The sequence below is a fragment of the Perca fluviatilis genome, chromosome 22 (assembly GCF_010015445.1).
Source record: "Perca fluviatilis chromosome 22, GENO_Pfluv_1.0, whole genome shotgun sequence".
Lineage (NCBI taxonomy): Eukaryota > Metazoa > Chordata > Actinopteri > Perciformes > Percidae > Perca > Perca fluviatilis.
The window spans coordinates 17,652,643-17,680,531 of record NC_053133.1 but is presented as its reverse complement, the minus strand read 5'-3'; the positions used below and the strand labels follow the sequence as shown (position 1 = coordinate 17,680,531).

The 27,889-nt window shown below is 40.1% G+C and overlaps 1 protein-coding gene across 15 annotated transcripts in view; it reads left to right on the top strand.

Annotated features, from left to right (window-relative positions):
• The window catches only part of si:ch211-285f17.1 (sickle tail protein homolog), a 119,430-nt gene that overhangs the window by 31,275 nt on the left and 60,266 nt on the right, over positions 1-27,889 (top strand). Inside the window, exon 1 of one of the 15 annotated variants that reach the window (XM_039789842.1) lies at positions 21,206-21,331. The exons of the other annotated variants lie outside the window; for them this stretch is intronic. The gene's annotated coding sequence lies outside the window, so the exon portion shown is untranslated. Of the gene's footprint in view, positions 1-21,205; positions 21,332-27,889 lie in introns of those variants that run through there. 15 annotated transcript variants of the gene reach the window in all.

Sequence of the window (27,889 nt, the reverse complement as noted above, 5' to 3'; positions counted from 1 at the left end):
CCCACGAAATTCTTTCCAAAGGTGTTGGATTGGGTTGTGCAGCCCTTACAAGTTTTTCCACACCAAACTCTGAAAACTATTTCTTTAATTAACTTGCTTTGTGCACAGGTCCTGTTTGTCCACATATTTTTGGTCATATAGTGTATGTGTTGTCTCTCTCTCTCTCCTCCCCCCCCATCCATATGCAATGCAAATCCTTTCTCCCTTCAGAGATAAGTTTATTAAAGTTCCCATGGCATGAAAATCTCACTTTATGAGGTTTTTTAACATTAATATGCGTTCCCCCAGCCTGCCTATGGTCCCCCAGTGGCTAGAAATGGTGATGGGTATCCTGCTCTTTGAGAAAATGAAAAGCTCAGACCCTGTTTACACTTACATGGTTATTTTTACAAACGGAGACATTTCCCTTCGTTTGTACCCTTCGTTTACACGCAAACGGAGAATTCGCCTCTGAAACAGAGTCTTTCTAAAAACTCCGGCCAGAGTGGAAATTTTGGAAATCTTCGTTTGCACATTTGCATGTAAACTGAGAGAAACGGAGGATTAGGCAGCCGAGAGAGAGAAAGAGGAAGTGATTCGTTGCTGTTCTTGCTATTTTCGGGATTCTGATTGGCTAACGTGGGCTTGAGCTTCTCGTTACACTGCCACCTACAGGTTTGGTGTGCTCTTGGCTGCATTGACGGCATATATATACACGGGTACATATAAACGAACACTTTTCTGAAAAATGACAGCTGTGCACGTAGTTATTTTTGAAAACGGAGAGGATGAAATGTCCGTTTATGAAAATAGCCGGCCACGTGTAAACGTAGCATCAGATGGGCCGATCTGGAATCTTGCTTCTTATGAGGTCATAAGGAGCAAGGTTACCTTCCCTTTTTCTGCTTTGCCTGCCCAGAGAATTTAGCTCACCCATGAGAGAGAGACATGATAGCTTTCAAACGAGCAAAGTGGCAGTTGGTCAAGGCCACACCCCCACCCTGCACCTTGCCCCCCCCCCCATCCCCCCCTCTATCCTCCTCAATAGCTACAGACACAGAAATGGCACATACTAAGGAAAGCTCATTGTGGGACTGGCTCTAGTGGCTGTAATTCTGCACCAAGGCAGAATTTCGGGGAAAGAGACTTCAGATACAGTATTAGGGGACCACTAAGGTCTATATAAAAGCATCCAAAGAGCACCATGTCATGGGACCTTTAATCAATTACCTCTGCTCTTACATTACTTTTAAAGTGAGTCTACATAACTTTTGTAATACTGACAATTATGAGATAATGGTAAATGCTAAAACATAGTGTAACATAGCATAACAAGCAAGTGAACACACTCTTTAATGTCAGCTATGCAACAATGTCTACATAAATTTAGCTAATATTAGCCAATATAAGCTTCTGGTCAAGTAAAGAATGGTGCGTTTTATTGATCACTAAATTTTTCTTTGTAAGAGAAAAAAATTGTTGTTTCTTCTCTAGAAAGTTACATAGGCTCACTTTAATGTTTTTACTTTCCAACAATATAGAGACAGATGCAAACATCAGCTATTGTACAAAACTAACTTGGCAAGGTTAACCAGTTAATGAAAACATCTGGAAAGGTAAAGGTCTGGAAAGACTTTGACTTTAGCCTCTCTCTGGCTCTCCTATCAATCTTTGCTATCTCCAGGCCTCCCAGAATCTTTTCTCTCTTTGTGTCTGGGTCATCTTGAAAGTATTTCACCTCTTGTGTAACCATATGGACCCTTTGATCCCATGCCCCATCGTGCAAGGATTTGTTTTCAAGTTGCTCTTGAGGCTCTGAGATAAGATGAATGCTCAGATTTTGGATGAGCTCAGCTTTTGTTGATTGAGAAGGTGAGTCAATAAAAGAAACAGAACACGTCAGTACTCGAGACCAGTCTTGGTCTCGGCCTCGTCTCGGAATCAACCACATTTTTACTCGGTCTTGTCTCGGTCTCGGATGAAGACCGGTCGGTTTCAAGACCGGTCAAGACCACAACTGCAGGGATATCACTAAATTGTCTGTGTATTGTCTGATTCATGTGTTCACATCATAACTGTGATTGGATGTAAAACTTCCTGCTTCAAATGCAACCAATAACTTGACTCATTTCTAGTTTGAAATGTGTTACTGTTAACCACCGCCCCCCGCCCCCCTTAACACGCACTCCTAAAGTAAATGTAGGTGGCAGGAGAAGAAGCTCTGGCTGTCTGGGAGATGTCAGCCAAATTGTTGGTAATAACATTTAATTTATTACATTTAATTTATTATATTTTATTAAAAGAGTTTATTTAGAAAAACAACATCTAGAAGAAAAGACACAACAGTGTGTAAATTCTGCAATGTAACGCTAACCGACACAGCTGGGACCACCTAATTTTTTTTATCTGCACTAAGTAAGGAAGCATAAAGAAAGGTAAGTGCAAGTGACGCTAGCAAAGCTAGCTAGCTAAAGTTAAAATCTGCCTCTGTACCAAAACTCTCCAGAAACCTCTTCACCCCATCACCCAAAGGGATTTAGCGAATATTAGCTATACATATTAGCTAGTTCTGTATATACTGTATGTTTCAGTTGTTTGGTCTGGTCTTGGTCTTGACTCAGTCTCGCCCTGTCGTGGTCTTGTCTCGGTCTAGATGCACTCTGGTCTTGGTAATGACTTGGTCTCGGTTTAGGTGGTCTTGACTAAAACACTGGAACACGGTGTAATTGGGGGCTTCATATGCTTTGTCTACATTGTCTTTACTCATCTCATCAGACTTGGGCACCAACACTATGTTGTGTTATGTTATTTCTCGCCTGAAATGCTTCTGCAAGATTTGTTACCACGTCAGTATGTGCAGAGTGTCTTAAGTCTGTTTATGAGTGATGGAGGTTATTAAGATGTCAGTCTGTCGCTGTAGACAACGGCGTTAACAGCGTATGCATGTGAATCATTGGCGAGAGAGAAGTGTTACATGTTTCTACATGCTCACTGTATAGTACACTGTGTCAGTTTTGCTGAAACACTCACTGTTTATAGTGTGAGAGATGAGTATCCATGCCAGTTGTTTTTCGCAGATGTTGCCTTACTTCCTTTTGAAAGAAAGGTTAAAAAACAGCTTAGTGTAATGGGAATGAGTTTGAGGATTGGGATGTGATCACCCATTTCTTTGACATTGAAGCCAAGAGTAGGGATTACAATAATTGCAGCCTCTCGTGACTCTTTAAACCCCCAGTTCTCTCTCTGGGTTTTTTCTTCTTTGACAACTATCAGGCAGAGTAATTAAGATTACAAAATACTTTCTCTCAAACAATTTGTCCACTAAAATGGATATGTAATTCTAATTCTTCAGAAATCTATTTTAATTACCTTTTTATGTACATATCTGTTACAGAATTGGATCGTTTACAAGTTTCTGACACATTGTGCAATGTCTTGCACAGTCTCTTGTGCCAAAAGGGATTTTAAAGAGTGAGTTCCTTTTGTACTATCTAGACTTTTATTTTTTTTGTGTGTGTGATTGAGCTGACAAATTGAAGCACGTAAGAAGGGGGTTGATTTTAAGCAAACCCCCCACTCTCACTTTGAATCGAGCAATCACAAAGTTTTACTGTATGGCTTCATATGATTTACTCACCATTATGGCCCTGTTCAGATCTGACATTAATATGCATCTTGGGTGATCCGATCAGTACAGGTGTGGAGGCAGCCAAGACGCAGTAAGGATGTATTGAGAACCGATCGGTCAGACCACATGGAAGTGGTCTGGGATGCATATGGCCAAATTATTTTTGCAGTGTGTACTTGATTGCCTTCTGGGCCACATTGAAGTACTGCCTACCTGCCAGGTGTGAAATGACGTACTTAGAGCTGTCCACTTGTGATCGGATCACCCAAGATGCATATTATTGTCTGGTCTGAACAGGGCCTATGCTGTTCTTGTTCCTTTCCACATGATTGAGAAAAATAAACGTTAAATCCTTCACACCTGTGGAAATAAAAGATTTACCTTACTATCTCAACAGTATCTGAAAGAGGATCAAACATTGAGAAAAGTAGCAGCAGAAATTAAAAGTTTTGCTTTGAACAAGGGAAATTGATTATCCATTTACGTCAGTTCCCCTAACCCACTCAGATATCTGATTTTGTTAAGGTTTTGGCAATGATTTTGTTCCTCTATTAATGTAAGGCAGTTAAAGAAGTGTTTAAATGTTTTAACTAACTTTTGCCACAAGGGAGGAAGTGGCAATGCCTTGGTGTTTTTTCAGCTGTGGGAGACAACTCACCTTTGTCTTTGGTTTGTCAATGAGTCCCCGAAGACTGGAGAGAAGTCCAATGAGTCATTAGAAGAAAGAAGAGTAGGTGACCTAATGGTGTGTTCATGGACCTGGGGTGTTTGTTCAGAAAATGAGTGGATGTGACTCATCCCTCAAACAGAAAAAGACAATAATCGGGCCACTGAGCAAGAAGAAAGAGCTTTGGTTATGTGACTACTCATGAGTGTGTATTGTAAATGTTGTCTCTGGTGTGTTTCTCTTTGGGGGTGTAGCTTGGGGCAATGTTGCTTCTTCCTGATTCCTGAGGCTGTGTGGTTCTCATAGATAGACAGCAGAGAGGATTGGCTTTATCTCCGTGTCAGATTTAGGATAAAACTAAAGCCTTAATCTTTGTGATGCACACCCAAACTTCAATTCCCCAAGATTTTTACTTATTGATGTCAAATGTTACCATGACAATGTCTACATCTTTTGCATATTTACTTTACAGTGTGGCCTATTAGTTTGGCTTGATTACACAGCAGTCTTAAAAGCTAATACTGCAAATGTGGCATGAAATTCCTTCAAACCAGACATCTCACTACTAGTACAAATTTTTTCAAATAATTGTAATGTGTATATGTAATGCGTGTGTGCGTTCTAGCCCAAAACATAAATGTGGTTAATTCACCCAACTAAGGAGTGTAAGCGGATGCAAGGCCTCCCTCAGGGTTTCCTTTAAAGAGTCAACGGAGAAATCAATATGTCTCCACCTCCCCTCTTACACACTTTTGCCCTTCAGGCAAACAAGATGTGGTATGTGTGTGTAAATGTCTGACTGTCTGCTTTTCGGTCTGTGTGGGTATTAGCGGAAGTGCACAAAAATTATTGTATGTACAAACTGCTACATATTCACACACTTTTATCTCAGTAGTTCAGACTCAAAACAAGATTCAGTTGAATCTCCTGCTGTGTTTATTTCTTTCACTTCGGCATGTTGTTTCAGGGAACTGGATTTTTCCTTAATATTACATTAATATTTATTGTTGCTGGCAGTACCCATCTGTGATAATTTGCCAGAAGAATATTTGGTTGAGGTCATTAAAATAATTTTGTCTCCATGCAGCTTGCAGATTAGGAGATATTTTCTACCAGAACTGAGTTCAAGGTTAAGTTAAAATAAAAGGAATAGTTTGACATTTTTGGGAAATATACTAATTCATTTTCTTGCAGTGAGTTGGGCGAGAAGATCGATACTACTCTTATGTCTATGCTCTAAATAAGTATGGAGCAGAAGGCAGGAGTCCATTTGTGTAGCTAGCATTAAGGCTGGAAGCAGGTGGAAAATACACCTCTAAAGGCTCACATTGTATCTGCATACATATACAAACTAAATGCACTAAGAAACCAAAATGTTATGGTTTTACCTGGAGTTACATGCTGGAACCATTTCTTAGTGACCTTACGGTGCTAACAAGACTGTGGAGCTATAGCCAGGAGACGGTTAGTTTAGCATAAAGACTGGAAGCAGGGAGCCTGGTTCTCTCCAGTGTTCAAAGGACGGCTGCAAGCATTGTATGATCGATAATTAACACCTTTTATCTTGCTTGTTACTATTTGTGGAACGGTTTGTAAGTAATAAACAAACAAGATATAATGTAAGCTTTAGAGTTGGTAGATGTATTTTGAACTTATGACGGAGCAAGTCTAGCTGTTCCCTTTTTTCAAGTCTTTATGCTAAGCTAAGCTAAGCTAAGCTAATTGCCTCATATCTCGCAGCTCCATGCATGAGAGTAATATTGATCTTTATATCTAACTCTTGGCAAGAAAGCCAACAATTGTATGTCCCAAAATGTTGAACTATTCCTTTGAATAAAAACTAGACCTTGAAAATGAACACAATAGCTGACTAATGGTGAGTGTGAGATGTGGACCGCGTGATGTACCATGGGGAAGCTACCTCCTACTGTACACTCTGTCAGATGACCAGGACATGTGATGTGGCTAAAGACAGGGGTGAATGCAGGTTAAACACAAAGTGCAGGTTGCACTATTATATTACAACAAGCAATTTCTAAATTCCTGGCATAAATATCTAAGCTTCACATTACTGAAATGACCACACTGTTACGGCTTTCCATTAACTGATTTCCTTCCTTGTATTGTCACTTTCATAAAGACTGAGAGAGTGTTTTTTTTCATTAGCACAAGCCATGGCAGGCTTGAAAGTGAAACTCTGAGTTCCTGGTTACAAAAGTTCAGGACCTACTGACCTTTAGCTGACCTCACATAAACCATATCTAACATAACAACGAAAAGAGAAATCAATCACCACCCTAAAAATATGTCCAGAGATTTTAGGTGAAACCATATTGTTTCTTCAGTTGTGTTGGATCTTCCAGTGGGCCTTAAAAAATATAACTACAACTTTTTTCTCCATTTAAATGCCCATTTTTTTGTTCTCCAACAGGGCATGAAATTGAGCTTTTAAAGGCATTTCTTGAAAACATAGTTGAGTTTTATTGTCAGGAAAAGGAACTGGTAGCAACACAAAAAATCTCTATTCATTGTTGAGGATAAATGGCACGCTTAGTGTTTACTTCTTGGTTGATCCTTGAACTTTGTAAAGGGAAATGGATGTCATATTCACATTGGAATAGATTATCTTCCCTTTCTGCTCAGTAAATGCTAGTTATAAATTCAAAAATAGAAGCATCATGCATATCTGAAGCACCATGGTCATTTTAGGATTGTCCTCTTGACTTTACCCTGTTCTGTGCCACTTTACTGCAACAGCAGCTTTTACTGCCTCAAAACTGCCTGTGTCTGTCCCAGTTTCCAAAGCAAAGTGATAACAGGCTGTGAATACAGTATCTGGTGTGACCGTCAAACAGCTCAGAAAACAACCAGGATAACATTTCTTACAACATTGCTTTCAAACAAGCATAACAAGCATAGCAGCTAATATCTGGTACATGTCTTATCTTGTGATCAAACTGTATTAAAAATTATGTTGGTAAACCTTTATTCTGTCTATCAGAGATGGATCGCTAAGCGATCACTTTTTTTTAAAAATTCTCTTTTTAAATGTTGTGATGCAATTACATGCATAAAATAAAGACTGAAAATAAGCTCCAAGATGCCTGGGTTGGAAGTTTGTGCTTCCAGCAGGAGCAACACATTACCCTTGTGTTTAAGCCAAGGCAGTGGCTCGTAAAGATTATTGATGATGTACACCATGTGCTACGAGTGCTCAGCAGGATGAGGCAGCATTAAATCTCACTGATGTATAGGCCTCTTTTTTCTCTCTCTCTGTCCTGGGAGAGGAAGAGAGAGAGGCTGACAGATGAAGAAGAGAAATTAAAAAGTTGCAGGAGGAAAAAATGCCAGCCACAGCTGGTACATACTTTGCTCTTTTATGTTTCTTTATATCATTTTCTTCTTTTTTTTCTTGGCTGCATCAGTGGCATTTCTTCGTCATGGTTAATCTGTGTGTCTGTGTCAGTGTGTGTGGACATGCAATTGCTGAGAACGCAATATGCACTTCAGACAGGTGCATGTATCAACAAGTATTTAATAAAGGTGCATGTGGAATGCGATATGATAACAGTGTGTTTACCCACAGTAGTTACCTGTGTGGTTCTTATGGAGGTTATGGTTTTTTCAACCCCTCTAACAGTATTGCTTTCGCAGCAGCAGCAGCAGCAGCAACTTAGCTTAGCTTTTTAGCTTCTGTCTGTCTAAATATGAAACTGATAACTCAGGCATTCCCCTCTCTCAGAAAAGTATGTCAGTGTTTGCTCACCAAAAAAATCTGCATTTATTTGCAAAGACAAACTGTGCCAGTTTCTCCTTTTAGAAATGGATGCCAGGAGTCAAGACAGGTTTTTTTATTTTTGCGGTTAGCTTTAAATGTTTATGAGCTGTGCTGCTTTAGGCCGTCTATAGTGAGCGTGGTGAACAAAATATTCATAAATAAGAAGCCTAAGAGACTTTTCATTGCCAGTGTAAAATAAGAATGGTATAGTATTAAATTGTACTAACCATTTGTTTACAGTGAGACCTGATCTATGCTTATCTCAGTCCAAATGAGAGCCTAAAGCTATCACATTCATTATAAATTCATAAGAAGGATAGTTAGGGTGCATATCATGGTGCTCCAAATCAACAGCGAAGCAGCAGTGCACCGAGTGCTTGTTCTAAAATGGCGCAGTGCTGATATCAGAAGCTGCAACATCCTACTGGTTAATAACTGTGTGCAGCCTAACTGTGGCTTGTTCAAAAATAATCAAGTCAATTTTAAATATATACCTCATTTGCCAGCAGAACAGACAGACATTGTGCTATAATTGTCATGTGCTCTGCAGGGTCTCGGGCTGTCGTAGTTAACATAATGACTGCCAGTACAGAGAACTACCTCGCCCTGCTATGAAGCCATTAAGATCAGTGTGACCTACGTGCACTCAATTATGAATTCCTGGTTGTACTGTCAGTGTAAGAAAATAAAATCAATAACATAGATACTTTTTTTTTCTATCATTTTATCCTCAATTATTTGTCTGACTTTTCCATTTCACTTCTCTTTAGCCTCTAATCCAACAGCTAGTTATATTGTTACACCTGTTTCTGAAGAAGAGCAGAGCTGTAAAAAATTAGAACGTGTGCTGTTTATTACCAAAAAAAGAGTAAGATTTATTCCTGCTGCACTGCACTTTGTACTAGAAATAAAACAGACTTCCTGGCCACATATGGAATCTCTCATCTTTTGCTTTTGATAGTGAGCAGGTTTCCTACCACTTCACATAATTACACCTCACAACACTTAAGTCTTTGACATAAGTGAAAGTGTGGTGAGTTTCTTCCACTCCATATTGAAGAGTTCAATAGCTCCTGGCATGTAGCGCCCCCAGCTGTACAGCTAATAGGATTTCAGGTTGAACTTGATTCATTATGCCCACACTGGAGTTTCTGTCCTCATGAAGGTTTATGTCGCTCATGCAATTTTTATTTGACGTTTATTCATTTTATCCCTGCTAGCGCAACTTGTTCAATTAGGCTGTGACTAAAAACTTTACTTTTTGGCAAGTTTCTTTTCCCCTAAATATGAAACACTTGACAGCCGCCCTGTGCCTCTCTAAAATGTCCTCCCTTTCTTAAATCTGGGGATTTTTCTAAAGGGGAATAATACGATTTGACTGTGTGATGAAATAATTTGTAAGACATGCATGCTTTCCAGCTAGGCAGCTAAAGCTATCATGAGACTGACGCAGCATTTTAGCCTGAGCTGCGGGGAGCAAATGGAGGGGATTTCCGCTAAACTGATGTCACAGAAAACGGGGATGCACATGATTTTTTTGTGACAGCAGTTTCTCTAAATTCTCCCCTTTTTTGTTGCACTTTTATCTCCAATCTTAAACACTTATTCCAGTTCATCACAATAATTAAATCGAAAAGGGTCAATATGTTATCACTTTAGAAGCAGTGGAAGCTGGATAGGAGCACATTTAATAGACCATTCAACCGAATGACAGGATAAAAAGATTGAATCCCTTTACTTTGAATACTGCTCCGAGAGAAAAAGTGGAAATACATTTTCAGAATAATTTGGCAGCGCATAAGTCAACTGTTTGCATCTATGATTTGTAGGGGCTGTTTATCGGCTTTAATTGTCTCCTTGTATAATACTCAGCAAAATAACCATTTGTCATGATCCTTCCCAGCCAAAGGTTTTTGCAAGACGCCCAGTAGAAGAATTTTGATGGGTTGTGATAGGCATCAGAAACTCTTATATAACACCCGTTGTTATATAATATTTGATTTATTATGACCAGAGACACTGGAGAAAAACACAATGTAAGGCAGAATGGGCAGGACCCATTCTGGTGTTACACAACAGCCGGTGAAACAAGGATATAAATCAAATATATTAATTTTGGAAACAGGGCATAGTGTGTTTTTTTTGCATGGCAAGTGTAACAAGTCTCATCTGTGTTCCACCATAACAACATCACAGGTCCACAGATATATTAACACATGCACAGGTGTACACTATCAGGACAGATGATGTATGGAAGTTGGGTGGTGATGGTGACACTGTGGATGTGCGTCTGTCCCTGCAGGCTTGTTGTTTCCTGAGAACAGATGCTGGGGCTGCTAAGCTTTGGGGATGCCACTGACCTGTGCAGGTCCCTTCTTACTGTCAGTCTAAACCCTGTTCGTACATCCTGAAAGTTTCAGCACCCCATACTGGCCAAGTTTATTCTCTCCTTAAGGCTGCAAGAGCTATTACAGCCCTTTCTCTCTCTAACTTCCTCTCCTGCCTGTAACTTGAAGGTTGACTCAGAAAAAGGCCCCTAGTTTTGGAACATGCAATTAAAAACTTAAATTAAAAAGAGACACTAAGATGATGAATTCTGCATTTGCCTGACAAATAATAGATACACAGTTTTTAGTGTTTTGTGATAACAGCCTTCCTCACTTTCATTTTCACTCCCTTGCTTATTAGTAGATTTCCTTCAGAAAAAGGCAAGTTGATTTAACTAAATGTTGCCAGAAATAAAGAAAATTATATAAAGTGTAATTGGGTCATGAAACATTCTAATAATAAAATTACAGAGGTGTAGTTAGTTAGTTAGTTAGTTAGTTAGTTAGTTATTTAGGTGTAAGTGAAACCATGGGGTAATATTAACATGCTAAAAGCAATAGTGAATTGGGTGCCCGAATAGCTCAGTTGGCAGAGCAGGCGCCCATATGTAGAGGTTTACTCAGCGGGCCCGGGTTTGACTCTGACCTGCAGCCCTTTGCTGCATGTCATTCCCTCTCTCTCCCTCTTTCATTTTTTCAGCTGTCCTGTCAATAAAGGCCTATAAATGCCCCCAAAAAATTATCTTTAAAAAAAAAATAGAAAGAAAAAGAAAGCAGTAGTGAATTTATGTAATTTGACAGATTTCTTCTTGTAGATTTATGGACATCTATGGTCTATCATCACAGCTTCACACTGTGACCATATGGAGCCACATAAATGCTGTAGCTGGAACAAGAAAGCAAAGCTAATTTTCTTTTTACTCTCCTCTCTTGTCCTCTTTATGCTCTTGGAGACGGAATATTAATTGTGATCGGGACCAAATGTTTCTCAGCGCTGCATATTTTATAACACATTTGTTTGTTGTTGTGTGATCCCCTCAAATCCTTTTACAGGCAGGCAGGGAGAGTCTCTTATCTATGGAAAGTCACAAAGGGTATGCTAAGTTGTTGATTGAGACCCACAGTTCATAATGCGACAGCTGGCAGTTAATTTGATGTGCAACCAGCAATCATCAATTATTCATTGTTGAAACATTTTCCAGAGTAGCAATACAGGATGCTTTTATCGATAGGCAATGACTTATATATTTAGGGCCGCTTTAACTCCAAATTCCTTGCAAACATGTTTTGCATAATAAATATTTTGACAGGCAGATGCAGCACTGCAGCTATAAACCCTTGCTTATGGGGAAAGCACATGTGTTCATCTTTCTTTTGACATTACATAAAACATCAAATAAATATTTTAGTGTCATTATTCGTGGTCTATCTAAATGCATTATATTAAGACCAATAATTCTTATATTGCACCAGAAGCCACTAAAGTGCACTTATGAGCCAAACACAATTAAGCTAAATGCTTTGTATTACTCTGTAAACCTGATAAGGAATCACATTTCTGTGACAAAAAAAAACAAAACATTTATTTACAGTTATTGTTTGCCCGGCTGCAATCATTTGAAGGTGTTACATAATAGAGGGGAAGTATGAGAGGCAGAGATGGCGATGGTGTGATGAACAGATGTGGAGCAGGTGGGGAGAGGAGAAGAGCCTGACTGGACAGGTTCACCGCCTAAACCAGATGGGGGCCTGGCATAATTGTCCACCATTTTACACACACACACTCACTGTCTAGGGGTTATTGACATTTGAAATTATCCTACAAAAAACACTGTAGTCTTCAAACCCAGAGTTTATTAGAAGCATGTAACGCTGGAATGCCAAAGTGCAAAGATGGCATGTCTGTGTTCATACTAACATCAGGACCAATCTGTTAGGGGTAAGACTCTCTGTGAATTTAAGGCTTAAGTGTTCCAGTTTTGATTCACAGTCTATTAATGCTTTGACCTGACTGGTCTAGTACTATTTTAGATCAAGTAATCACAATCATCTAAAGATTGAACCACAGCAAAGCTTCTAAAACACTGCCGTCAGAGATTATGTGATATCAAGTGTGGTACCAATAAAGGCATGCAGTAATGACAAAAAATATCTTGGGTCTCATTGGATTGGTAGACATTTTTCTCTTCAGCATTATATTCAGTCTGTCCTCATGAACTGTTCGTACATATTGCTACAAAAAGTAATACATGGTAATTTGTATGTATTTCAAGTATTTACAGTATTACTGCCCCACATTGACATTTACTGTAAGGCAGCACCCTGTACTGTCCCTAGAAATGATTGGCGGGATAGTGGATGGGTCCCGAAGCACAGGACTTTCACCTGGGGGAGCGGTGTTCGTGTCGCGGTGTTTTAACCCAAACACTCTATTCTTAACCAGCCGGTTTGATGCATAAATTTAACTGTCACGACCGGTACCTATTAGTTACTCTGTCGCCATGGTTTCCTAAGATATCACACGAATCATTGTGCATACATTTTCGTACGATCATACATAGCCGTCGATGAGTATACATTGTTATGTATGAGTATGGTAATGGGAACCATGAAGACTCATCCATCCAGGCCAGTGAACCAATAATGAGCTGAAAGCTGCAAAAGCTGATTCACAGTAGGATCGCTACTTCACATTACAAAAGAGTTAGTATGTGTGCATGAATGTTTGTGTGTATTTATATAATTTGTTCAGAATGCATTTTCTGCATTTGAAATCTGGGATTACATCACGGCTTGAGTTGTCAGATCACAAAATTCCCTTTATATATAGTTATAGTCTTTGCCTGTGAGCTTGAATTAGAGTCTTTCTTAAAATATTCCAAACTGTTACATTCAAATGGCTGTCCACATCTGCACATAACCCACTGTCCATGTACAGTAACAGTGTAAAAGATTTGTTCCTGCAACTCTAAGTAATTATTTTATTATTCATTTTAAGATTAAAGAAATGTTAGCATGTAGATGTAAACGTGAACATACTATCAACCCAATCAAATATGTTCAACTGTAGGCTGTAAAATTGAAGATAATTCTAGAAAACTGTGCATTGTGTGCGTTGGCTGGCATGCAATGTGAATGCCTTTTCTCTGCATTGTGGGTCCTTTTGTTTCCTCTGTATTTTAATTCTTGTAGTAACTGACAGCTTTACTCGAGGGTATCCTGACAGTAGTCACTGAGTAAGAGAAGCCCTAGATATTTCTTTACTACGTATTTCTGCTCAGTCGAATATTCAGACCTGAGATCTGGGAACAGGTTGGCTTGTGGTCTTCAGATCACCTGCAGCGGCTCTTAACCTGACTCTGAAGCTGGCACTTCTCCTCTGCTTTATAATCTCTGATACCTTTGTTGACCCTGTCTTGGTTGTCACGTTCTTTGCTTTACGTCTCTGAGATTGTCTGACTGGAAGACTGATCAGCACTGACCAGTCTTCACCACAGAATGATACACTCACCTTATCTCTAGGACATAATCTGTCTGACTACATCTTCACGGATGCTCCCACTTGCATTCAGACGTGTGTGTGTGTGTGTGTGTGTGTGTGTGTGTGTGTGTGTGTGTGTGTGTGTGTGTGTGTGTGTGTGTGTGCGCCTAGCTGCCCACCCAGAGACGGAGAGAGCAACAGTCAGACTGGCAGACAGACAGAAAAACAGTCATGGGACCCCTTTGACCCTCTGTGCTATGTTCCCGGCGTGAGTTATGTCTCATTGTTCCTTTCTGTCACTGTTGCAGCGGGCCACAGGACAATCAGACTGGCCTCATAGTGCCACATTCACTTCTCCAGCCCGGGTCTGATCTCACACCTCTCACTTCACATTCTCATTACATTGGGCTGTTATTAATTTATTTAATCAATAGCTGTTTAACTTCTCCTACACAGAAATCTATAATGGCAGGCGCATTCACCAAGCTGCTACATCAAGTTATGAGCATGAGTTGTGGTATCTAGACACAGATGTGTTTGTGACAGGTTAAATATGGGGTTCAACGCACAGTGTTGTGCATTATTTGCATAATGTAAGAATAGTCATCATCTTTAGACTGAAACTGGTAAAGTGATTAACTCAGAAGATTTCTCTTCATGCACTTTCGGAGTGTTCAACTCTGACTCAGAGATACTAGACTAGTGTCCATTGTTGCCATCGGCTAAACTCTCCAGCCTCCCTGTTGAATATTATTAAACTGGCTTTAAAATAGAGAGCAGAAGCTCACCAGGGCTTTGGATGATTTTAGGCTAAATATATGAAAAAAGGCAGCTCGGTCCACGAGCTAGAGTGGGATCTGGGTGGATGGCAGCCAAGGCCTTTGGAGCCTCTTTTTTGCACTCTGTTCTGTTCTTTGGTAGAAGGATGCCCTGCAAACTGAAATCTGCTGTGAGCCAGCAAGACACTGACTCTGAGGTTTACTCTGAAAATTACTCTGCAGCAATACTTTTCACTGTCAAACCTATATGATACAGTAGTTTTCCAGTGTATCATAACACACATAAAAACTCGCTAACAAAATGTAGCTGATTGGGACCTTTTTCATGTGTTTATTAATGCATGTATCCACAATTATATAGTTAATTAATGATTAACAATAGTATATAGCAATATTGTAATACTATAATATAACTTAATCAAATATGAAAGAAAGGATTATATTAATATATAGTAATATATTATTTCTATTAATATTCATTACATTTGGTGAATGTTTTATTTATAAAGCATTATTTAGTCTCTGTGACAACTGATGAAGTCCATGAGATGTGGTTGAAAGGTCTGGAAAATATCTGGAATTTAATATCTTTTTTTTTTTTGTCATGCTACCATTTCCTAGCCTCGTGAGACCGTCCTGATCTTGTGAGCTCCAGTTTTCCACTTGCAGATCAGTCTGGCATCTTGAGATAGAGAAAATTTGGAGCCGTTCGCCAAACGAACGGGCCAATCAGCGTTGGTTTTGAGGCGGGTTTAGGTGGTGATAGACAGATGGTTTATCCAATCAGCTAACCGGTATTTTCAGACAGCGGTAGCCCTAATTCTGTTAGCTGCTCACTAATTTTTCTTTTCCTTTTTTCTCTTGGATCCTTCTTTTGGAATATGGACAGGGAACCTGAAAGGGTGCCTTTTATTTGTAAATTCTCGTTACACAAACGGAAAATATCCTTTACCGACATGTTGCTTGCTTGCTGAGCTAACGAGCTATGCTTTGCCTGCAGCAGCAGGGGCTTGTGGTTGTATTTTCATACGCTTCGTTTATCTAATTGGTTGATTTGGCCCATCTATCACCAACATAGGTGATAGACAGATGGTTTATCCAATCAGCTAACCAGTATTTTTGCCCCTTCCCAAAAGTTTTCCAACGGAAGGTTCCCAGATGGATATGCCGAGCAAATGCGAAGCAATCCATCTGGTGGAGTCAGGTTAACCATTTCCAAGATCAAGAATGAACCTTCAAACTCTACTAATACTCACTGTATTAGTGAAATAATTTTAAACCCATCTGTGAATCATTTATTTTAGTATTAAATAGTTAAAAACTGCTTCATAACATACTGTAAGGATGTATTATATTATACTGTGTTATCAATATAGTAACTGTTTAAATATTAATATATTAATCATGACCAAAAATTTTGATCACGGTATTTTTTAAGATTCTAGCGGTTTCACGGTCTATCACGGTATTTTCTTTCTTTTGCTTGACTGGGCCTTTATATAGGTTTATAATGGCTTATTTTACTGTCAGTATTCAGTACTGTCAGAATGTAAAAAGAAACGTTTCAATGTCATCATGTTTACTAAAAGTTTTTATTACTAAAGGGTTTGCTTGGCTCCACAACATTATACAATAATGTTATATGAAGGAGAATGCATGAAACAGTTACAGAATCTAAACAATTTTTTTATTGTGCAAAAAACAAAGTAGTAAAATAAACTTAAATTAAATAAATACACATACCAACAACTTTAACATGCTTCCTTTTCAAAACAAAATAGTTGTAAGATTGCTGTTTAAACACTACCTTGACCACAGGTAACGTTAGGTTGTTGTAGAAAAGTGGGCGTAGCTCCGCTGTCAGTTTGCTTCGGTGTTGTTTGAATAACGTTAGCGGTTTGGCGGAAGTATTTTGGCGAGGCAAGACATCTTAAATCATTGCTCTGAACCCGTCTTTCTCAACGGTCTGTAGTGGGACCGTAGGTGGATTGTTATTGCGTTCATTATGTTGCTCCACTGCATGCTTGAGGTGACAGGTCTTAACGTTAGCACGGCCCGAGTAACATTAGCGCGACGAGTACAGTTAGCACGGTTTTTTAAAACCAAAAAAACTCCAAACAGACACGGCTCCTCTTTTTGGCACAAGTTCTTCTGTGTCATCATGTTCTACTAGTTCTGCAGCTTCGATTTCGGAAGTTCATTGTCTATCCTATCCATCTTCACCGTAATGTAACACCAGAGCACTACTGTTTACCCTCCAGTCGCACCATGCGTGTTTAGAAGCGCAACATTGAAAAGGGTCCATCTGAAACAGTGTTGCGTGACGCAGCGTTCCGAACATTGTGTAATCAAATACACCGGTATAGCGGTATATTAAAAATTCATATCATACCGAAAATATACAACGGTATTTGGTGTGAACCGGTATACTGCCCAGCACTAATAAAAATGTCCTAATATCTGCGTCTAATGTTATGTAAGGGTTAATGCCCGACGAGGTGTCCATTGTCAGGTATTAATGGACGACGGCAAGGCGGAAACCGTCCGACGCGCAGCCTCCGCCGAAGTCCATTAATACCTGACAATGGACACCTCGAAGGGCATTAACCCGCTTATACCATGGTCACTTGCCAAATAATATATTTTTAAAACATTAGTTCACATTTTAATTAGTTTTACAATCGAAATCTAAAGTTTATCCAAACAATAACTCCGTTTCCCTGGTTACGCCGGACGGTTTGACTAATACCTGGAACAATCATTCCCATCCATCAGGTTCTTATGCAATGCAAACGTTGTTCTCTCCACCAGGAATTAGGAAGAACCTTAGATACGACTTGCCTCCCTTAGCAACCGGAGATATTTATATAGTCCGCTTAGCTGATAGAACCCTTCAGTTTAGCTACGAGCCAGAAAGCTAACACTATGCTAGCAAGATCCAAAGTCAATAACATTGTGTACAGTTGGCAATCAGTAAAAATAATTTGACAGTATGTTGAACAACAAGACAAGCTAGCTATCCAGCCATGTCATTGTCCCCAAAACAATATAACGACTTTTACGAAGAATTTGATCTGCGTTGTGTAACATTACTGTCGGCTGCAGCGGTGCATAAACCCTTACTTAATGGACACCCTGCAGCCAATCAGAATCGAGTATTCACCCAGACCATGGTATAAATGCTGCTAATAAATGCTAAATGGGGAGGGGGGTCAGAGGAAAGTGTTAGAATAGCTCAGTAGTGGCTGTGTTGACTCAGTGGGTAGAGCAGGCGCCCATATAATTAGAGGTTTATGCCTCGAAGCAGAGGTCCACGGTTTGAATCTGACCTGTGACAATTTCCTGCATGTCTTTCTCACCTAGCTGTCCTGTCACATAAAGGCAGAAAAGCCCAAAAATAATCTTTAAAAAAAAGAATAGCTGCGTAAAGCTGTTAACATTGTTTTTACAATGGTAAACATGGGTGTTAAGGATATCAAGTGCAACAGTAAAATTAAAAATAAAATCTAAAACTATATTTGAAAATGTGATTATTTTTTTTTTTTACTCCTGTCTTTGACTCAGATATCTAAGTGACTAAGATAAAGACTAAATAAAGACTAAATAAGTAACTGCTGAACCTTAATGTTCCATGTATGGGAATTTCAGCAGCATATCCCCATAGACATTTCAGCATGGCAGCGTTTTTCAGCATACCCAGCAACAATGCAACAGCTGGATTAAAGGGGCCACATGACAAGCTATCATGTTGGATTCTCATCCAGTTCTATTTATAATACAACCCATCTTTACTGAATTTCACAAATGTGTCTGGTACTAATTTTCCCATCTTTTAAAAAGTTTTTAAGCTGTCATGAGACCATGAAGCTACTGAATCTCTTTTCCTGAGTCAATTGACATTTGTGTGAAGCAAACTGGCTGTCATTTCACTCTCTTTACTCAATTCATATTATACAAGCGCTGCCAAGTTTGGTGTCTTCCAAGACACACAGGTGGCTCATTCACTGGGTGACTACAGGAACGGTTCCTCCACAGCAGACTGCCACTGGCTGAGGCTGCAAACTGAATAGCTTCAGGTGTAATCCTCACCTGCTCTCTCACTATTAAATCCCAAAAGTTTTGATTTGTTTTGTCTCCCCTTCTCCATTTGTTTGGGTCTCTTTTCAGCAATGGCAGGATTTAGCATGAATGGATTAGTCACTGTTTATACAGTTCATGCAGGAAGAAAGTGATGTCAAGGCATTTCCATTTTCACATGGTGCCATGAGTCCAATTTACATTCACGAGCATATGCACATACAGTTTCACATACACACAGCTGCACAAATATTGTGCTTTATATAGTTGCAGTACCTGCCTCCGGTTATCTGCTCCATAAATGACTCTTTGCTCTGAGTCAACATCTCATTCTTTATTATGTGATTAAAGCAGCATGAGAAATAGATGCTGATGCACAAAGCCTCCATGCTGACACACCTGAGCCACTATATGAGTGCACATTTTCTCTTTTTGTGTTGGTGCTGTCACTTTGAAGTTCCATTGTTTTGTGCATCTTAGCCACTACACAATGAACCACAGTAGTAAATATCCAGATCGTGTCTGTCAGTGTGGGGTTTTCTGTGCTTGTGTGCACAAGAGGAGGGGTCTGTGGAGGAGAGTGGCCTCCCCGCTCCAACACATGGTGCCCAGACTAAACAACAAGATGAATGTTTCCTGAGTCTAACCTGGCACAGAGGCTCTCCAATCTGCCCATGTGGCTTGATGGACTGACTGAATGTATTGCATTCAGAGCAGAAAGAAAGGACAGGTTATAGGAGAGAGAAGAAAAAAATGAGTAGAGTGGATAGGAAGGCAGAGGAGAGAGGTTTAGTTTGTTCATTTCAAGTTTGGATTCCACCACAGTAGCGTCGGTTTAAGGATAACTCCAGTTTATTACAAACTGGGTCTTATTTTTATAGTTTGGCCATCAATTTGATCTGTAATAATAGGATTGTAGTCACTAAGTTGATGGTTGAGCTCTTGGAACGCAGCATTAAAGTCAGACTGTCATACAGGATATAAAGGTGAACTCCACCGATTTTACACATCAAGTTCAGTTAATCAATCATGTGGAGTACTACTCAGCCTAGGAAAACAGTTGTAAAATGTATTCTGTGGCTCTAGAGGGGGCTCGCCAAAGTCAGTAAAAAAACAACACCCTGATGATGTCATTGGGGTTATCTTGAATTGGGCTTGGAGACAAATTTAAAACATGAAACCTGCATTACAAACTGGAGATGTGGAGTTTGACAAATGTGGGTGTTTACCAGGCACGAAGGGGTCTGGTTAAAGATGCTATCAAGTTGGAAATGTGTTTTTGGAGATTGACTTTTACTAGGATACTAGGTACTAATAGTCAGTATATGACTGCCTCCACTGCTTCGACCTTTTCGTCACTTTTTAAGTCCCCCAGCTTTATCAAAGTGCAATACTAAATCATTGGAGTGCCCCTTTAACACATTTCACCATGGTCCCAGATCTCAGTAATTACTTTGGTGAGTGCAATGCTATCATACCCAGACAATTAAAAAGGCCCAATTTGTTATAAACCATAATGATCCTTTAAAATTATCCTCTGACTGTCTATGTTAACATTTAATCCAATTTAACTTATTCTGAACGAAAGTAAAATGTGTGGTTTAAGTTGCACCTGAATGTCTTAAGTTGGGTCTGAACTCTTCCACAACCCACAAGGTGTTACCATTATGCGATGATGGAAATGTTAACAAAACCAACAAAAGCTCTGTGTGTTGCTGTCAACCTGTCTCCTCCCACGCCTCACCTTTCACCTTACTACCCCCTCACACCTCCACCCTTTTTATTTCAGCCGATAGCCTGGAAAGAGCTGGCCTGGCTGTGGTTGGCTGGCTTTGTGAAACAGTGAATTAGAGGCTAGGACTTTGGGAGAAGGGGTTGAGGTATCGTGGTGAACACTTTTGTGAGACTATGGGAAAGGCGCCTTGTTCTGGAGAAAAACCTCTGAGGCTCTCTGGGGGCTACGATGGGCTGAGCCTGGTTGCGGTTTGTAACATCAAGCTGTTGGATTTGGAGAGAAAGTTCCAGACACACCCCCACCCTCAACACTGCTATCCCCCTTTTCCTCATGTCTGAAAATGTGTATCCCAGTAAGAAATTCAAGCAGGAAGCCCCCTCCATATGTTTTTCTTCAGCTACCAGCTTTGCTCCCATCCTCCGTTTTCAGCTTGTAGTTGGCTCCTTCCTCACTCTTCTTCTCCTGATTGAGGAGACCGACCTCGGGTAGTGGCAATAGGTGCCGTCTTGGTCAAGAGGGAACACATACACACACAGACGTCTACATGTGACAAGCCCCCGCTAAACAATGGCTTTTGGCTGAGGAAGAGGAGGGGGTGGAGGGGCACGGCAGTTTCTTGAATGGCCTGATTGGAGCATAAACAGCAGCCCAGGAAGTGCTGAAGTAAGAGAGAGAGAGAGAGAGAGAGAGAGAGAGGGAGGGAGAGAGAGAGTGAGAGAGGGAGGGAGGGAGGGGGAGTAGGGGAAGTGTGCAGATCTGCCGGGAGAGAGCAAAAAGTTTGGGACTGCGACGGTGTGTTAGTTAGTTTGTGTCACTCTGGTTGTGTCCAAGACTGTTTTCTATCATGACGAACTGAAGAGCAGAGAGCCAGAAAAGAAAGGTGAGTAGCTGCATCTCATACAAGAACACGCTCACTCTCTCACACAGATCTGAACTTAAAAACACACAGATGCTCACTCATCTACATGTGAGTACAAACAACATCCATTTTCTTCACTGTCACGTCCCTCTCTGGATTCAAACCGATGTATTCTAAGGCAAATATTCTTGCATCACTCGAGGAGTGGCTTGTTGTTATTATTGCACTCAATGTCAGTTTAAATTCCAGAAGGTTTTTTGAATGCCACACAGCGTAGTGTTCATAATGTGTGTGTGCTCTTTGCTGATGGTTTCCCCTGGCTCTGAAAGCTGCTTGTTTTGCATAGCTGTTTTTGTGGTGCCTTGAACTGCAGCCAGCTATTCAGTGTGTGAAGCAAAAAGGGGACCATCTAATGTGTGTGTGGCTGTGTCTAATTAAGCTAATGGGGGAGACGAGTGGTGAGGGTCAGACCATGAGGGGCTGAACTTGAAAACATCACGGTCACTCTCACAAAACATTGTCCAAACTGTTTGTAACATGAATCATCTACTCTGCACTCTACTGAACTTGTCTTTAATCTTTTTCACTGCTTCTGAACGTCCCTTTCTAGATCACAGAGGAGTGACATTTATAGATAAAAGTAGCTGATTTTAGATCAGATTTACTGTAGATTTGGCTATGTATGGTGCTGTTTGCTCTCTGGATCAAATGAATTAGTTTATTTCCCCACCGGGAGATGCTGCGTTTCTCCTCTCAAAGTGAACATCAAGGTCAATTTGCAACTTCAAAGACACGGTGTTACTCACGTCACATAGATTCATAGGCAGAGCAGTAAATTGTTGTAAATAGTGATCTCTGTTTTTATCTGAGTTCTATGCCTTACAGTTACTACTATTTCACTGGTTTGTCACCACTGCAAATAAAAAAGCATTTTAAGCATTTTGCTGTCTTAACAAGCCTATTTTCCAGTCTGGAGCTCTCCAATACCGCTTTAAGTTTTTCCACTGTATAGTAGATTTACATCTGGAAAAAACTGGCCTGCATAAGCAAATGGAAAAAAAACCCACCTAATTTCACAGCCATTGACATGCGTTTGATATGAATTTCAATGTCTAACTTGGTATGTAACACCCTTAGGCTGCCCACAATTAGCCATTTTGGGGGTTTAGCACTGTTTGTATTTAATACTGGAGTAATACAGATATGTTAAGGTCTCATTAGGCTACTTTTTAACAGTCAGGTGTTCAGTGATGGTTGTGATTTGTTGTGTCTCTTTCAGCAATGAGTATATCAACTTCAGCTCCCAGGTCTGAGAGGAGTGCCTCGTCACAAAGACAAATGAGCTTGCACCCTTGCACTCTTTCCAGAACCCCCCGGACCTCATCCTTCATCGCTCGCTCCGGCACTTTGACAGCATTTGACTCTCTCTCTTACAAGTTTTCTCTCTGCTTTGCTGATGTAGCGAGTTGTCAATTTGTCACAAGACCAGAGGAAACTGTAATTACCTCTAAGGCAGTGCTTTGGCTGCCAGTTAAATTCAGCCAAGCTATTTGTCTAAATGCTAACATATGAGGCACAGTGATTTTGGCAGTGTTTTTACAAGCAAAGGCACACAGTAGCTCCTGAACATATGCCTCCATTTGTCTGATATCATTATGGTACTCTAAGGTTACGTCTTGACCACTTGATTACCTTGCTGGACTGCTCTCTTGCGTCAGCATCCAGACATAACAGATCATGTCTGGATCTGAGCAGGAGATCAAACACTAACCTGGGCCATATGTATTAGCTGATGCAAATCTGTGGCTGTGGAGTTTGATGGCTGCCACGGGACATTGCGCTCGGTGGAAACACACCTGGCCAGTGGCATGTGGCCGAAACAGCGCTGAGGCCAGGAAGGGGTGGGGGGGAGGGAGGCCTGACCAGGTGTTTCTCCTGCGAGCTGTCTGCACTGTCATCCCTCATTGGGCCCCCAGCCAGCTCACGCCACGGCTCATTGAGCTTCAGGGTTTGATCAAACCTCATTACAGAGCTTTCATTTCAGCTCCGATTGGTGGTTGAGTTATGGATATGATAAAACATTCCCACTGAATGAAGCTCCTGAAATTCCATTTGTTTGTTTGAGTTTGTAAAGATACAGAAAGAAATAAAAAGACAGAAAGACACAGAAAAAATGCTATGCATATTGCACTTTTGAGTTGAAGCAATATTATAGGTTCAGCTAACCCAAATGACACAAAAAACTGGGACAGTAAAGTGTCCACTGCTGGTATAATTTTAACAATTCTGTTCTGAGGTGAATTATGTTCTCAATTAGCTGCTATTAACTCATCTTGTCCTCTAGGAAGATTTTCTATCATTTCAGCAGCTTAGATCAGAAGCTATCCTTATTGCCCAAACAACTTGAGTATAATAGAGGTGGGATGATTGCAAGGTAATCCAACTAAATCTCTATCATATTAATTGACTTCTACTCGTTGTATATTGACCTAATTTTGAGCTAAATAATTTTCTGTAGAACAGTTGCAGGCAATCTTTTATTTCTGCCATGAAAGTACAGTATATACCACATTATCTTGCCAACCTTTAAAGGAGCAGAAGATAAGCCCTTTTTATTATACACATAGACTTTTTGTGTTCCTCTTGGATGCAAGTGAGATGACTTTCATTCAAAAGCTAATGTCAACATTTTAATGACTTCTACAGAGAAATGTGACAGACCAGCAGAACATTATTTAATAAAGATTTGTAGTTCAATTAATAATGATTCATTAGTGTCAGTCTTCTCAGTTTTCCCTTTTTTTCGTATGCCTTTTTTATATTCACCATTGGTCTGAATGGAATTGGATGATTGTTTCAACCACTGGAAGATATCTAAAGCAGAAAAGAACATTCAGCTCCAAGTAAATATCCTGGGATGCAAAAAAATATCTCTCCTGCAGAGTATTGCAAATGTGTTTCCCTGATGTTGTCTCTTATTGTGTGCTGTTGGGCAATGGTAGAGGCTTATGTTAGACCTCGGCATTTGCTGCACTCGATGCTGTAGGCTTTTCTGTGACAAGGATTATCCACAGAGAGAAATCATGGTTCTTGTCGGGATGGTGGATGCTGGTGGAGCTCATGGAAAATTTGCCAAGTCATAAAATTATATTTTCTTTGTAGGTCTCACTGCAAAGAGAATGTTAGAAAAGTCACTTTAGGTTAACCTACAAATGGGTGGATCCACAGTAAGACAACTATAAAACATCTGGTAATTGGTCAAAAAAGTTGTTTGTTTTTTTTTATTCAGGAAATGAGTCTTCATTCTTGTCCTAATTAGACGACAAACACATTTTCAACTTTTTCTTGATGCTCATAAGTTTCACATACTTCATTGACTCCACCAATTCAGTGAAGTCATTTGTTTGACCATCACCTCTCTCTCTGGCAGTGATGAGAAGGGGTGGGGGTAAGACAAATGTTCCCCACCCACAGGCTCACAGACAGAGGCAGGAGAGGCTCAAGCAGACACTGTTCTGACACTCTTCAGTCGCCATTAACCCCCACCCCCCTCAGCTCTTTTCTCCCAGTGTAAACATCACTCCGCCTCTCTCGTCATCTGTCCACTCCTTTAGGCATTTGGTTTGACGTGGTGCCACCCACAACACACAAGAACGTACCAGGACTGTTTTTGTCCAGTGACAGACATGCTTTGTTTACACATTAACAGGAGTTGTATGTTTTTGTCCATCCATCTACAACCGACTCTGCCCTCTGAGCAAATTGATCATAAGGCAAAATGAGAGTTGAATGACAAAGAATGAGGCCAGGTTAGAGGGGAGATTGAATTCCGTGCACCTGTAATTATAATTTGTCTCTAGAAATCTACAAATACCCTTATATGCCTGTAAAACAGTCAAATGTCATTATCAATCTTTGAAAGTGTGTAAAGCACCTTTTCTGTCCCCATTAAGCATTGTTAATTAAGAAAAGTCTGAATTTGATTATTAAAGCTGTCTAATCCCAATAAATATGGATGAGACTTCTGTCCTGAGCGGTATTTAACAACCTACAGTGTCTTGACCTTTTTCCTTAGATGTTAGCTTTTTATGTTCTCTATAGACCAAATTGGCCGCTTGCTAATGAGTCATTATCTTGACATGATTTCATAATTACCACTCTGCCTGACAAACTTAATACACTCTCATTTAGCCACGGTTCAGATTAAAAAAGTCCTATTCCTAAAAATATTCTTTAAAGCCTGTGACACACAGGATGTTTTCGTTAAGCCGGGCTATTCTAGGAGCAGCAACTACCTTAACTCTGGAGTTGGAAGTTTTGAGGAAACCTGTCTTCTACTTCTACATGGTCTGTTTTGGTCTGTTTAGAAAACTCCTTCCTGCTCTGACTGATAAATAGACTAGACCATGTAAATACTGGAAAGAGGCCCAGAGGAGCAGTTTAATGAGTATCAAATCAAACCATTACAGGGCTAAATGTAATGCAGATATACAGAGAGAGTTGCTATTTTTGCACCATGTACGTATATGTGAAGGTACAAGTCTGTTTACTCTGAGGACTTTATTCAAGTGGTAGTAGGATTATACAAGTGTGACACCTCTTAACTTTAAATCCGTGCTGCAGTTGATAACAGATTTTGACGCACGTGATAGAAGCAGCATTTTGTGGCAGTGACGTTTTGTGGCAGCTAGTTGATCACTTCTCAAACGGGTGAATAGTGTTTTTGTTGGGGACAATTTTATGTCACAGATTTGGTGTGCTTGCTTGTATCTAAGGCACTAGGATAGCGTATGATGGATCAACTGAAAAATAAACTACAGTTCCCATGTTCATTATAATGAAGAAGAAAAAACAATTTCACATAGAGGAATAAGCTACATAGGTAATACTTGTTAATGAGATCAATTTATTTATTGTATCATTGGTTTTGGTCTTTTCAGTGGATTTCTTGACAATAAGAAAATCATAAAATATCGCTAGACGCAACATACTATCATATGTCTCATTGAATAAGACCCTTTTCAGTAATTTTTTTTTAGCTTTTTTTCCTCCAGATCTTCTGCTCCAGACTGCACTCCCTTGCCAATGAGCTTTTCCATCCAAGGCTCGCCTCAGAGTAATGAAAGCCATCTTGTAAAACCTGACATTTTCAATGTTGCATTGAGTCTTTTACCTTTCTGCTTCATCTCAGTACTCTGAATAGGGTTCAATGGTAGTGCCATTGTTAATACAAGTTGCATGTCCTCAGTGTGAAAATATTTAAGTAACATCTTAGCAGTCTTTATAGCTGAAAATCATAATAGGCCTTAGGTATTTTCCATTTTAATTTGCCCAGTAGTGACAGGGTTCTGGAGTTTTTAGCTTTAAAGCTCCTTCACAACATTATATTTTAAAGCTCATCTTTACAGACATTATCTATATTATGGGGCAGTCATTAGGTTTACCAGTCTATCATTACATTTCCCATAAATGGGGGGGAAAACTATGGCTAGTATTGGTTTGCTTAGAGTTTCCATTCCCCCAAGATCCCACTCTGCTTCTACCTTAAAATTCAAGGCCACAGAACATTCCACCAAGTTCTGAACATTTCCATTAGTTTTTATAATGGCAGGAAGAGGGGAAACACACATTCCCCCACACACCAACACACAGTTCCGTCCCTTGTGCCCTTTATCACCTTTTCTTAGCACTTTGTTTCGAGGTTTCCTTTCCGTCAGGTTTTCCTTTCTAAAGAGTGTGTATCCTCCCGGCAGCAACACAACAATGCCTCGCTTCATTTGAGCTCCCGATTCCTGAGACCACTGGAACCAATGGGCTGCTAGGCACATGCTAAATCCATTAGGTGGTAGATGACGGTGGTTAGCCACAAAGGCATCGCAAAATAACCATCTCACTATGTACATAATGAAGCCAAGGGAAGGGATGGGGCGCTGTATCGGCTATATGCGTGTGTGTGTGTGTGTGTGTGTGTGTGTGTGTGTGTGTGTGTGTGTGTGTGTGTACGTGCTGCCGTGTTGAAATGTGGCGAGTTGCCTGTCTGACCAGTGGACTGCCAATCATACAACAATCCATTCAAAAGAAGGAATGTGCTTTACATGGTTTGTTCACATATTAAGATATCAATTCATATTACCCTCTGTTAAAGCTTCCTGTTAATGTAGACAAAAGCTCCTGAGTATCTGTTCAGGGCAGGCAGACAAATCCCAGCCATAGTTGAGGAGGCCTTTTATTATTAGACTCAGACACATCCCATTTGGTCTCTCAGTCAAGCTCAGACAGTTTGATGGAGGACTCTCTGTGGAGCTGGAGAATGACTTAATTACAGTCACTATCTCAATCTGAATTTACTGGGAGTGCATCCATAATGCATGTTTTACTTGGTTTCATCAGGCCCCAATCAGTCGACCAATAATCGTCTAAACTAAAGATGATCTAAAGATGAGTTTCGTTGCAGATGTGCAGCAAGGCATTATGTGCAACAATGGGAAGCAGGCATTTTTATCTGTAATATGTGTATTATTTTTGCATTGTTTGTAATACTTGTTTAGACTATAATGTCAAAATGTATGTCAATTTCCC